The sequence below is a fragment of the Lissotriton vulgaris genome, chromosome 2_1, assembly GCF_964263255.1.
Source record: "Lissotriton vulgaris chromosome 2_1, aLisVul1.2, whole genome shotgun sequence".
Lineage (NCBI taxonomy): Eukaryota > Metazoa > Chordata > Amphibia > Caudata > Salamandridae > Lissotriton > Lissotriton vulgaris.
This window is the reverse complement of record NC_141687.1, coordinates 190,921,947-190,935,320: the sequence shown is the minus strand read 5'-3', so window position 1 is coordinate 190,935,320 and position 13,374 is coordinate 190,921,947. Positions and strand designations below refer to the sequence as shown.

The 13,374-nt window shown below is 53.5% G+C and overlaps 1 pseudogene; it reads left to right on the top strand.

Moving 5' to 3' along the window:
- The first annotated feature begins 6,800 nt into the window (after positions 1-6,800).
- LOC147729822 (uncharacterized) lies at positions 6,801-8,783 on the top strand (annotated as a pseudogene).
- The last annotated feature ends 4,591 nt before the right edge of the window (positions 8,784-13,374 follow it).

Below are 13,374 nucleotides of genomic sequence, written 5' to 3'. Positions count from 1 at the left end.
TGTTGAAATGTAGTTTAGGCATTTACACAGATACAAGGTTCCATCCCAGAAGGACTATGGACATTATAATGATTTAATCCTAGATAAACATTGAGTGAATTCACTTATACTATCTACAATTAAAAACCTTGATAACAGAACTTTGGAAAAATCAATCTCGAAAAGAATAACCCACTTTAAAGAAATAATTTACCATAACAGCTTATTGCCAAATTTATTCACATAGAAAATACATCCACAAAAAAATACAAATAATGAGCCAACAATAAAAATATATTGTTTTATGAGATTACCATGGCATTCAAAAATGTCCAACTTCAGTTGCATAACTGCAACAATTTATATTTACACAATTTACATCATAAATATCAGTTCGAAAGCACCCAACTTGAGGTAGGCCTCCAAAAATTAATCTACTCCAGGGACAGAAAACTCCCAATATGTTTTAATGGAGTAACTGAAAAATATGAAACTAAATATTTACATAAATACAAAAAGTGCACCAGTATGCAAAAGTAAACAGTCAACTAACCTTCATATTGTTAGCTTTTTTTTTTTTTTTTTACACGTATGCAATCATTATCTTGCATACAGCTACTTAAAAAATGTTCTTGGTGCACTAGGAGGGGAGAGACCAGTATTTGAGGACCGGATCGAAAATGGAGTTAAGATACTCTTCCATCACCAGTTTAAGTATGGGTCTATGTGTTGAAAATAAAAAAACATCTTATTGGCCTGTAAGTGTTCGCCGACAAACCCAAGTAATTTTCTGGCTCCTTTTGAATGGGAATCCACTGTCCAAACAAATTTCTTTTTTCATCTTTTGGTGTGGAACTGTTGCACTGTTTCTCTACTACTGGCTTGGCAGCAGAGTTCTGCACATAAAAAAAAGTAAATTTCCATTTAATATTCGTATCTCAGCTAATTTTACCTAGCGTTATTAGTACTGTTCTTACTTGTATCCCAGCTATGTGTGCCACATTTGACTAGGACTGTGCTCGTTTTACAATACATTTTCACTAAGCACCATTAACACTTGATGCAAAACGTTAACTTTAGAAATTACATTTTAGGTCAACCTGTCCTGCTGCTTTAATTCAGTAACTTCTTAACTGCCAGTATGAGAACGTAAGTGCCCTAGTCGGAAAAAGGAGTAGCTGCCACATGGCATACAGTTAAATAAAACACAACTTTGGTCAAAGTGATTAGTTTAGATACCATTCACACTTTTTTTAGGGACTGGGGTGGATTTTATCACAGGTCCAGTAATAGCCCAATACAACACCTTCCCACTTATAACAACGTATGCACAATTCAACCAGCTTGTTTGATTCTCAAAAATTGTAGGGGCGTAGATCCAGTTAAGTAGAGAGAGCAAAAGAGTAGTCACGAGTCAACCTGGGTAGGTTATAAAGTGTGTAACTTAATCCTAAGAAATTCTCTTTTGACACCTTCTTAACGAGTTGTAGTCCAATTTAAGCAGAAAATTTGTAAATCCCCCTCCATTCGAGCATAGTGTTCCAAAAGCATAATCGATGTTAATTGTTCAGAGTACCAAATACCACTGCCATGGACTGGTCGAGACCTTTCCACCAATAAGAGAAACTGGAACATGTGCGTGGGGAGAGGTAATTCGGGTCCCATTTGTAATTAACATGCCGAAGTGAGGGCCCGATGTAGGTGGCCTTTACCGGTCGGTAACGGCCGATTTCGGCCGTTACCGACCGGTAAATGGGTCAATGAGATGTAGGGGGACCTTGTTTACCGATTCGGTATATTTACCGAATCGGTAAAGTTACCGAATCTGTAAAATACCGAATCGGTATTCATACCGATTCGGTATTTTACATATGTAGGTGGGACTCTTCTGAGTCCCAGAGGCCTTACAGAATCGGTATTTTACCATGAAATAAAACCTCATGGTAAAATACCGATTCCGGTGTGCATGCACATGTGTGCATGCACACCTATGCCATGTGACAGGCAGACCTGCCCTTAGGGCATGTATGCCTGCCACATGGCACCCACGCCTGTCTAGGGGGTGCCAGGGGGTGTCAAAGTGACACCCCCTGCTCCCTTGTGAAATTCGGTATTTACCGATTCGGTAAATACCGAATCGGTAAATACCGAATTTTACCGATTCGGTAAAAGGGAACATCTGGATTCCCTACATACCAACCCCTCACATTTACCGAATCTTAATTACCGAATCGGTAAAATTCGGTAATTTTCGGTAATTAAGATTCGGTAAATGTTACTTACCTACATCTGGCCCTTAGTGCCTGATTTAGCAGGAACGGTGAAAGGCTACGTTCCTCTTAGATGGCAATTAAAAATTTGAGGCAACGAGGTACTCTGTGCGACTAACAGAATACTAATATTTAAATAAAAAAGGAAGCAGATTAATGCACGAGGTTAAGATAGCTCGAGAAACACTTATATTAGTGTTAAACAGGATGGCCCCTTGTCTAGGCGAGACTTCATGAGGAACTTCAGATAGGTCACTCGATTGCTGTATGGAAAGGATGCCACAATTAAAGAGTTTCAATCAAATGTTAACACCGATTTACTACACATTTACAAACAATGTAGCATGTTTTTTTTGTGAGAAAGAAGTCATAAAAACAACGGTTAGAGCTACATATTCTCAAAAGCACAACTTGCCAGAGAGGAAGTGTTTGTGCCAATTTTAAGATTTGAAAATATCTAGCTTATTTAATTCAGATCACCAAATTAAATCATTGCGTTTTCATTGGCTAAATTATGGATTACGGAAATCCACAAATTCTGAAAGCTATCAAGTTCAGGCAGCTAGTATGCAGGTCCGCCCTAGAGATTTTCAACAATCAATGAACTTATCTGCTAGCAACGAAGGCCTCTTCTTCCTCACACTCTCAATGGGGATTTGGGGGGGTGGCCGACCAACGGGAGGCTCGCCCCCCCGGGGATGTTTGGGGCACCGGGGGAGGGGGGGGGGGAGGAAGCTTGACACAAGGGGCTCGCCGTAGCGGCGCTCTTTGGGCTGGTTGGGCTGGTTGGGCGGTTTTTGGGCTCCTTTTGGGCTGGGGTGGTACAAAACCGGCCATTTTGTGTCACCGCACACTGTTTGTGGTGCGGTGACACAGCAGCCAGGTCCTAGGCATTTTTGTGGTCAGGATTGGGGCCTAGCGGTGCTTTGTGGCGGCGTTGCGCGGTGTTTCCGAGCCGTTTGTCGAGCGTTGCCTGAGGTGCAGGGTGAGCAGGCAGTGAGCGTGGTCGGTGCGCTGTGTCAGCGGTAGGGGGCGTTGCTGTGTGCGATGGCGGACTACACGGACCCGCGTGTGATGGAGGCGCTGAGGCTTCTGACGGAGGCGGGCCGCATGGACATAGTGCGGCCCGACCTCAAGGTAAGGCCGCCGCGGCGCGCTGCCATCGGCGCCGCGGCAGCTGTGGCGGCGTGCGACCCGCCGAGATCACGGGCGGCTCAGCGGGGCGGGAGGGGGGGGCGGGGGTGCGATGGGGGGTGGTCGGGCAGCGGAAAAAGCTCCGCGCAAGGCGAAGGGAGGGGCTCAGAATGCCCGGCAGAAGGGGCGGAAGAGGCCCTTGGTGTTTGTGGCAGAGGGGGAGGGAGAGGTGGGTGGGGGCCGCGAGGAGGTAGTAGCAGTGGTTGAGGCAGAGCCGGGTGGCCTGGGGGGCGTGGGGGAGGGGGGAGGGGCCCGGGGAGTTTTGCCTGGGGAGGGTGGGGGCAATGAAGGGGGGGGGCAGGGGGATGGGAGTGCGGCGGGGCCCCCGGGGGGGGGAGGGTCCCAGTGGCAGCGGGGAGCAGAGGGGGTTGGTGGCAGGAGGATTGGGGGGGGCGGTTTCGCCGCTGCTCATCGACAAGACTGATTTGGAGGATGAAGGGGTGGTGGGTGGGGGGGGAGGACACGGAGCTGGACTGGAGTGGGTCCTCGGCGGGGGAAGGGGGGGCAGGGGTGAGGGGGGCAGGCGTCGCCGGGGCAGCGTGGGCGGGGGGTTGAGACGGGTCGGGTGGGGGGGCAGGGTGGGTCGGAGGCGCTGGGGGGCGTGCGCGGAGGTGGCGGCGCGACGGGGGAACGGGGTGGGTCGGGGGGAGTGACGGGGGCGAGCCAGGGGGTAGGAGAAGGGCGGGGGGTCCGGGCGGGCTTGAGGCGAGCTTTGGGGGGGGGGGGCAGGGGGCAGTGGCGCGGCCTGGGGGGAGGCAGGGGGGGTGGGGCGAGGAGGGGGGGTGGGGCCGAGTTGGGGTTCCGGGGGGTGGGGCGGTCCAGGGGGATGGGCGGGGGAAGGGGGTTGGGAGCTGGGGGGAGGGGGGTACCGTCGCGGCGCGGAGGTCATTCGGCGGGGTGGGGGAGGGGTGCGGCGATGGGGTGGGGGTTTGGTGGAGGGGGCGGCGCGTGGGGGGGGCGAGGGTGGTTGTTTTTACCCTGGCATGCTGGACTCCACCTTTTTTCCTTGGCAGGAGCTGTTGGTAAGGCGCTCGGAGGAGCAGCATGCGGCTCCCACCCACCGAGTGGATGGGCCGGCTCTGTTTGGTGCGGACGGCCGAGCTCCAGCGAGGGACCTGGCTCAGGGACTTGGTGAATGGAGGCGAGACGCGTCTCCGCAGGCCCCTCCCCGATGGGTCTCTACGGCCGCCGGGGGTGGGGGAGTAAGGATGGACACGAATATCTCTGAGTTGCCTGCGAGTGTGGTGCATGGGAGGGAGAGTGTGGACTTGATGGATTTGATGCGGGTGTGTCGTGAGAGAGCGGGTCTGAGCCGGCTGGAACCCCAGGTGGGGGGCCGGGGTGGTGTGGAGCCGGTGGATGGTGAGTTGGAGGAAGAGGGAGAGATTCGGGAGGATGGGGGGGCTGGTAACGTTGTTGGAAGTGTATTTCAGGTGCCAGCAAGGCAGGAAGCACCCAAAGTGACGGCCCCCTCGGCTCAACTGGTTAGGCGGCGGGATCCAGCAAGGACGCCGACCTTGACGCCAGGTAAGACAAGTGACGGTGCGGGGAGCGCTAAGAGGCGTGTGCAGGTGTCAGTGGGGTCGGGGGGTGATGGGGAGGATGGGTGGCGGCTGGTGCAGGGACGGTATGTACAGGACGCGGGAGTCGGTACGGACGGCGCGGTGCCGGGCGGGGCCACGCCGAGCGCGGGTGGCGGGGCCGAGGCGGCGGGTGACAAGGCGTCGGGCGGGAAGGAGGCGGCGGGGGGCAGTAAGGAGAGTTGTGTGATTCTGGTGCGGAAGCTGCCGTACATGGGGTTGACCAAGCCGCTAGGGGCCCACCTTTCCGAGGCGACGAAGGAAAAGATTTGGAAGGGGGAATACATAGATATTTTAAAGCTGCTACACAGGGAGTTGACGTCAAAAGAGGGGTCGAAGGAGGAGGAGCAGGAGTTGGCTAGGCGCCCTTAAGTCCCCCTGACGCTGGACAATTGGTCAGCGGCGTTCCTCATTTACGCGAGCGTGTATTGTGAGAAATTCCCGGACAGGTGCGTCGCGCTGTTTAAATACATGGACGTGGTGCGGAGGGCGCAGGTGACTTACGGCGGGTACGCTTGGTCGCACTACGATGAGGAGTTTCGGGCGAGCATGGCAGGGGACCCGGAGGCGCAGTGGGGGGAGCTAGATTCGGATCTATACCAGCAGACGATGGGAGGGGCCAAGTTTGGCCGCACCAGTTACACGGCCAGCGGTTTGCCGCTGGCGTCCCCCCCCCTTTGCGGCGCGCCCCACCCGTGGGGGGGTGGGACAGGGAGCCTCTGGCAGCCAGGCCGCAGTCGGGGCCTGCTGGGATTTTAATAGGGGAGTCTGCGGGCGGGCGGCATGCCGTTTCCGGCACGAGTGCTCTTCATGGGGACGGAACCATCCGGCGCTGCGGTGCTGGGGGCCCGGGGGCCCACCAGGGCAGCTGCCCGCGCAGGGAGGTGGTCTTGCCAGAGGGGGACCGAGCGGGGGGAGGGGAGGGGGTAGAGGGGGGGAGCCGGAGCTCTGGGAAAAGGCTCGTACGCCGGTTAGGATCGATCGGATGGAGCCCTGGTTGGCGGCGTATCCGCGGGCGGAGGATGCTGCAGTGCTGCGCCGGGGTTTCCGGGAGGGTTTTCGGCTGGGGTACGAAGGCCCTCAGATTGCTCGCTGGGCGGACAACCTGAAATCCGTGAACGCGCACAAGGGCATGGTGAGAGAGAAACTGTTCAAGGAGGTCAGGGAGGGGCGGATGGCGGGCCCCTTCACGGCGCCGCCGCTGCCAGGCTTGATCATTTCCCCCATCGGGGTGGTGCCTAAGAAGGAGGAAGGGCAGTTCCGACTGATACAGCACTTGTCTTGGCCGGAGGGGGAGTCGGTCAATGCGTACATTTCGGCGGAGTTGGCGTCTGTGACTTACTCGTCGGTGGACGTGGCGCGACGTCTGGTTGCGGCGGCGGGACGGGGCGCGCTGTTGTCAAAATGCGACATCAAGTCAGCCTTCCGACTCCTTCCGGTGCACCCGGCGGATTACCAGTTGCTGGGGATCCAGTTTCAAGGTCTCATCTTTGTGGATAAGGCGCTGCCGATGGGGTGTTCCATTTCATGCGCACTGTTTGAGCGGTTCAGCTCATTCATTCAGTGGTTTTTTTCCAGGCGCACAGGCTCGGAGTCAGTGACGCACTATCTGGATGATTTCTTCCTGGTGGGGCGGCCCGGTGCGGCGGACTGTCAGCGGCTGCTGGATGGTTTGGCCGGGTTGATGGGGGAATTTGGGGTTCCCTTGGCGCCAGAGAAGACGTGCGGTCCCAGTACAGTGTTGTCCTTTCTCGGTATCGAGCTCGACTCGGTCCCCATGGAAGCACGCCTGCCGGAAGACAAGAGGGTGGCAATGTTGGCTTTGGTGGATGGCATGTTGGCAAAGAGGAAGGTGACGGTGCGGGACGTGCAGGTGTTGTTGGGACATTTGAATTTTGCGTGCCGCGTGGTGCGGGCGGGCCGAACGTTTTGCTGGCGTCTGGGCTTGGCGTTGTCGGGTTTGCCGTTGCCACATCACCATGTGCGCCTCTCGGCGGGGATGAAGGAGGACCTGCGCATGTGGCGGGCATTCTTGGAGCGTTTCAATGGTGTGTCGATGGCGCCGGCGGAGGACTGGGAGTGGGATGTCACCATGTACTCGGATGCGGCGGGCGTCGGAGGTTTCGGGCTGTACTGGGAGGGAAAATGGTGTGCGGAGCAGTGGCCCGACCATTGGCAGGCGGGCGGGAGGAGCATTGCGTTCCTGGAGTTGTTCCCTTTGGTGGTGGCGGTCACGGTGTGGGCAGGGGCGTTGGCGCATAAGAGGGTGCTTTTTCGAGTGGACAACATGGCCGTCGTGCAGGTAGTGAACAGGCAGTCGGCTCGGGATCCGCAGGTGCTGAAATTGATGCGGGTGTTTGTCTTGCGTTGCTTGGAGAATGACATACTGTTTCAGGCGCGCCACGTTCCCGGAGTGGACAATGACATTGCTGATGCCTTGTCTCGTTCACAGTGGGAGAGGTTCCATGGGCTAGCCACGGCGGCGGAGGAAGTCAGGACGCCGGTGCCGGAGGACCTGTGGTCGGTGGGCGAGTCCGGGTCGTTCAGTTGGTGAAGACGTTGGTGGCAGTGTCTACGTGGAAGGCGTATGAGCTAGCGTGGGAGGAATTCCTGCAGTCAGGTGCAGTGCGGAGCAGGGACAGGTGGCAGCGCGAGGAACAGGTGGTAAGATTCATGCTGGCGCTCATGGATAGAGGCTTGTCGCGGGTGTCGATTGCGGGCAAGTTGTCGGCGGTGGCGTTCATGGGGAAGATGTGGGGGGTTGGTACTTGGGTGGTGCTGGGGCCGGGCGACAGGGAGGGGGTGTGCCCGGCAGTGTGGGGCAGGAGGTTGATGGCCGAAGGTGGCGAGAAGGAGGGGGAGGTTTTTGGTCGGGTAGGGGGGGGGAGTGACGGCGTCGCAAGCGTTGTGGGTTCTGCGGCGGGCCCTGCGGTTCATGGGGGAGGATCCCCTGGCGTTCGGGACGCATTCTTTTCAGATCGGGCGGCGACGGAGGCGGCACGAAGGGGTTGGGGTAAAGAAGAGATACAGAGGCTGGGTCGGTGGAAGTCGGACTGTTACAGGACGTATGTGCGGTTGAGGGAGGCGGATGGTTCGTTGTCGCAGTGATTCCCGATTTTCATGTATGTGTCTTTGCAGGTGCTGTGGCGGGGCCGGAAGTGGCTGTCCTGAATTTGTATATTGTGGGACATTCGTTCGTCAAGAGGGCAGGACAAGCGGAGTGGGACAGGCATCAGGCGCTCAATTTGGGATTGGATGCGGGGTTGTACAGATGTCATTGGAGGGGAAAAGGGGGTAGGCGTTGGCATGAGTTATTGCCGTTGTTGAACACACTGGTGAGGGGGGGGTGTGCCCGGATGTGGTGGTGATTCACCTGGGCGAAAACGATTTGGTGCAGTGCAAGGGGTTGGCGCTACTCAAACAGATGAAGCAGGACCTGAGGGAAATCAAGAGGCAATGGGCGGGCTGCCATGTCATATGGTCTGAGTTTATTCCCAGGCGGGTGTGGAGGGGAGCTGAGCGCCCAGGGGCCATAGATAGGGCACGTAGGAAGATCAACCGCGAGATGCGTGACTTCTGTGCCAGGGAGGGGGTGGGGAGGATGGAGCACCAGGAGTTGCGCTATGGTGCGAACTATTTTTTCCGGGAGGATGGGGTTCACCTGTCCAGGTATGGCATGGAGCTGTATGTAGTGCAGCTGAAGGAGGCTTTAGACGGGGCCCTGGGGGTGGTCAGGTATCCCAGGAGGCAGGAGTCCTAGGGGGGGGGGGTCGAACGTCGTAAACGACTTTCGAGTCGCGCTGTCCTAAGGTGATAGGGTGGTGTTGCTGGAGGCCTGGGACTGTATGGTAGCGGGGGTGGGGTCATGGAGGTCATTAGGGGCATTTAGTAGAGGGGCAGGTTGATGAGCGGATGTTGTTGTATTACTGTTGCAATGTTCGGGTTTACATTTAGGGGTGGGGGTGGGGGGCTGTCAGGCAGTTTGTTATTTAGTGAGCAGTAGTTTTGTTCGGCACAGGCCAAGGGGGATATGTTATATGTGCACCTGATTCCAATAAAGCGGCCTTTATCACACACTTCTGGTTGTCAGTGTCTCTGCTTCCTCCCCCCCCTCACCTACTGGTGTGCCCCAATGGGGATTTGGAGGGGTGGCCGACCAACGGGAGGCTCGCCCCCCCGGGGATGTTTGGGGCACCGGGGGAGGGGGGGGGGGGAAGCTTGACACAAGGGGCTCGCCGTAGCGGCGCTCTTTGGGCTGGTTGGGCTGGTTGGGCGGTTTTTGGGCTCCTTTTCGGCTGGGGTGGTACAAAACCGGCCATTTTGTGTCACCGCACACTGTTTGTGGTGCGGTGACACAGCAGCCAGGTCCTAGGCATTTTTGTGGCCCGCCCACCCTCCCTTTAGACGGGTCTTGGCTGGTCCCGGGGTTTTTTTCCTTGTCTGGGGGGGGTTGTCTGGGACATGGTTTCGAGGGGTTTTGTTGGTTGATGGTGCACTGGTTAGGGTTGCATTTGTGTTTTTTGTCGCTGGAACAGGTGCGTTGTTGGGGCGCTGTCCTAAGGTGATAGGGTGGTGTTGCTGGAGGCCTGGGACTGTATGGTAGCGGGGTGGGGTCATGGAGGTCATTAGGGGCATTTAGTAGAGGGGCAGGTTGATGAGCGGATGTTGTTGTATTACAGTTGCAATGTTCGGGTTTACATTTAGGGGTGGGGGTGGGGGGCTGTCAGGCAGTTTGTTATTTAGTGAGCAGTAGTTTTGTTCGGCACAGGCCAAGGGGGATATGTTATATGTGCACCTGATTCCAATAAAGCGGCCTTTATCACACACTTCTGGTTGTCAGTGTCTCTGCTTCCCCCCCCCCTCACCTACTGGTGTGCCCCAAAATCGTTGGCAGATAGGCCACCGCGTTTAAGACCAGACCTGAAACGACATGAACTGTTTACTAGCAACAAGGGTTCATTCAAGTCCTCTGGTAGGTGCTCGAAACTGGTTTGCCTAAAGGGGAGGGGTATATTTAACGTTTCCTGTACTTTTCCACTCAACTGAGCCCCTTTCGCAACTCAGCCACTTATTAGTCTGAGTGTGCTCATCTAATCTGCATAGTTTGCCCACAGATACTACCACGTATAAAGCAAAACACATTGAAGATAAAATGTGAAGAGCAGTTAAACACGGACACATTTTTATTAACCCAATCTCATCGGACCCATGTGTTTGATGTTAGGCAGCATCAGAATTCTTTGCGTTGGGCAACGAGCCCCGAGCTTAAGGGAACAGTACAAAAAAGAACAGTTACCAACAATATCAGGGCATTTAAACAGTTTTCAGTTATATGGGGTGAGCATGCATACTGTACAGGCTTTCACAAGAACGTTAATTATGCGACAATAAGAGTCTATTTTGTGAAAGGCTTAAACATTCATACTTTCCAACATCGAAAACACGTCCCAAACAGAAGGTGTTTAAATGTAACATTCAAGGTATGTTTTCATTCTGGAATCTTCTACCAATTAGCGCTTAGCTCTAGGCGTGAGCACTTTAAAAATACCAAGTATAAAGTTGGCTCGATCAACACAAATAAACAAAGACACGTCTAGTTTAGTCTTGTTCCCATGTATCCTCAACTAAACATTTGCCCCTGCCTAAATAAATACTTACCGTGGAAAACTTTGCAACGTCTGCTTCGATGCTCCTTTTCTGGGCTTCTTTAAACCATGGATCCGTCTTCAGACTCGGGGGCAAGTCCACGTTTTTCCCGAGGGCCTTTGCCGCATTTGCTTTAGCAATCTCCAACAGCTCCCGTCTATCTGGAGTGGGCATAACATTATTCTTTGAGTACGGTCTTAAACAAGGCTGCCTGCCTGCCAGTCTGTCATGGATGCGCGATTTACGAACTATTACTGCTACAAGAATTAACAATCGTGGGATGACAGTTACACAAAACATTTCCAAACACCAATAAAGTCCTTCAATTACGCTTACTGACAATCACAATGGATATGTGAAACATTACTCTAACAGCAGAGAGCTTCTTTTCAGTTCAACATTGAGAAAGACAAACGAGGCGGGAGGCTGAAGTGCAGACAGGACAGGCGGATGGAGGAAGAGGCTTGACCGGGGGTGGGCAGCACGGAGGGTTAGGAAAGGAGACGGTGAGAGCGCAAGGGCAGAGGAACAGAGAGACGCCAGGCACTGCCAGCAAGAAGAGAAGGGGGGGGTTCCGGGGAGTTGAGGAGGGGTGAGGGAGCCAGGGAAAGAGGGAAAGAGTGGGGGGGGGAGTCAGAGAGCTAGATCCATGCGCAAAAGAAGCTCTCGGCATTGCAGGGGGCGGGGCAGCCGAAACCGGACCGTTTGAAGTAGCCAGGCTGAAAGAAAAAGCAATTAGGACGGCCTGCGGCCGTGAATAAGTGACGGCGGGGGGCGGGGAGAAAGGAACAGATGCCTGTGAAGGGAGAAAGGCTGCTGGCAGGGGGAAGGCTCGTGCATGAGAGCAGGTCACGTGATTGGGATTCTCGTGAACTGTTGAGAATCCTCCTCATAAAAAGTCAGCTTTTGGATGGACAGCAATAGGTTCGAGTAAACTTGACCTAAAAATAGGTAATATTTTTACCTTTTAAATGACACCAAAACGAAAATAATCCACTGTAGGGAACCAGAGATATGAATTTTTAAAGATTAGTCACTTTCTAGTGCTTAGAAACCAGCAGTGCCCCTTTAAGTCATTTCGTTTTTTCTGTCAGGGACACACCTTTACAAATTGTTCTGAAGAGTTCTCACCACTGTAGTGGGATGCCTTCTTCAGCAGGCAGGGTCCAGTTAGAACACCTTCCTGGCGTTCTGCTTGCGGGTCCCAAAGTATCCAACACGCAATCCAAGGTTCTGGAATCTCCAAGAGGGTCCTTGAAAGTGTGAAACTTCAATTCCGCAATCCACTTGAACAAAACCCTTACAAATCCACTGGTACTCCAGTCTTTGAATTCTTTGTGGGGCTGTCCAGGTGAGCTCTGTTAACCTGTAGCTTGCAGGGAGTTTCCACTCTTGAGTCTTTTGGCAGAAAGGTAATCCACAGCGCTGTAGTTTCAAATGGTGCAGTCTTCATAGGTCATGCCTTAGAGTTCCTTGCACAGCAAACTTCAGCAGGGCCCTTCTTGCTTCATTCAGTTTCAAGCAGCAGATCTGGAGGGCTCTGCCCCACTCAGATACTTATTCAAAATTCTCTGGGTCAAGCACCAGGTCACTGCTGACTAATAAGAGCAGGACAACTCCTCATAGTTATGACCACATCCTGTGGAGTGTGGCATTAGTTTGTCCCAGAGTGCATCATCCTTCCAAATCCATAATGGCTGATTTTCCAGCAAGGAGGTAAGAGCTGGCTAAACACACCCCCTGGGATATCTCATTTCGATGGACTATCCTCGTACCATCTGCAAATACCTTTCTTAAGCCTAGTCCTGACTCTGGGTCACTACTGTCAAAGTGGACTAAAACCCAGGCCTCCCCTCTTGCCTTTGAAGAGCGTAGTTTACGACGCCACCTCCTGGCCTGGCATTTCTATAGATCACTGCCCTCCCAGCAGCCTGGCTAATCCACTTAACTCTGACCAATTGGGGCAGACCACCGACAAGGCTGAATTTGGACTTACAAACAAGAAAGTCTCATAACTTTTTGTATGTACACTCGTTGGATTTACTACGACCATTCTGGGAAGTCTTTGAATGGTCCGGCTAGTCCTCTCCTATCAATATTTATTAATCAATCACTTCCTACCATGTTAACCCATGGGACATGGGGTTTGCAATGGGGAAAATGACTTGCACCACTTTTGTAGCACCAGGGCTTATAAAACCATATTTTATAAGTATTTCCCTAATTTCCACCGGACCCCCACCCCCTGTGCAACTAGGGGAGACTCCAGGGGTTCTGAATCTGCAGAAATATTGTAGATCACCCTTACCCGATTCTTCCAGCATCAAAGTCGAATTTGAGCACCTCCTTAAGACAAAGTGGGGAGTGAAATGTAAAATTTCACTTTACCCAGGCTTCTGAAAACTCATTTTATAAGGGCGCTCCTTATAGATAACTGACCCCCCACCCCTGGGATACCTAGGGGTGACACAGGGGGGTCCCTAATATGCAAAAACATGGTAGGTTTTTAATTTTTAAGGGCCCCTACCCCCAAAGCCGAGTTTGGGCACAATTTAAGGTTTAAAAAGCTGTCCTGGCCACCAATGCAGCCTTTAAACTGACCTCAGGCTTCAGCACTGCACACATGCTGGTGCAGAGAATCTGATGGCCTCTAAACTGCCATGCCCCAGGATACTGGAGACTTCTAGGTAGTTTCAATCCCCTGC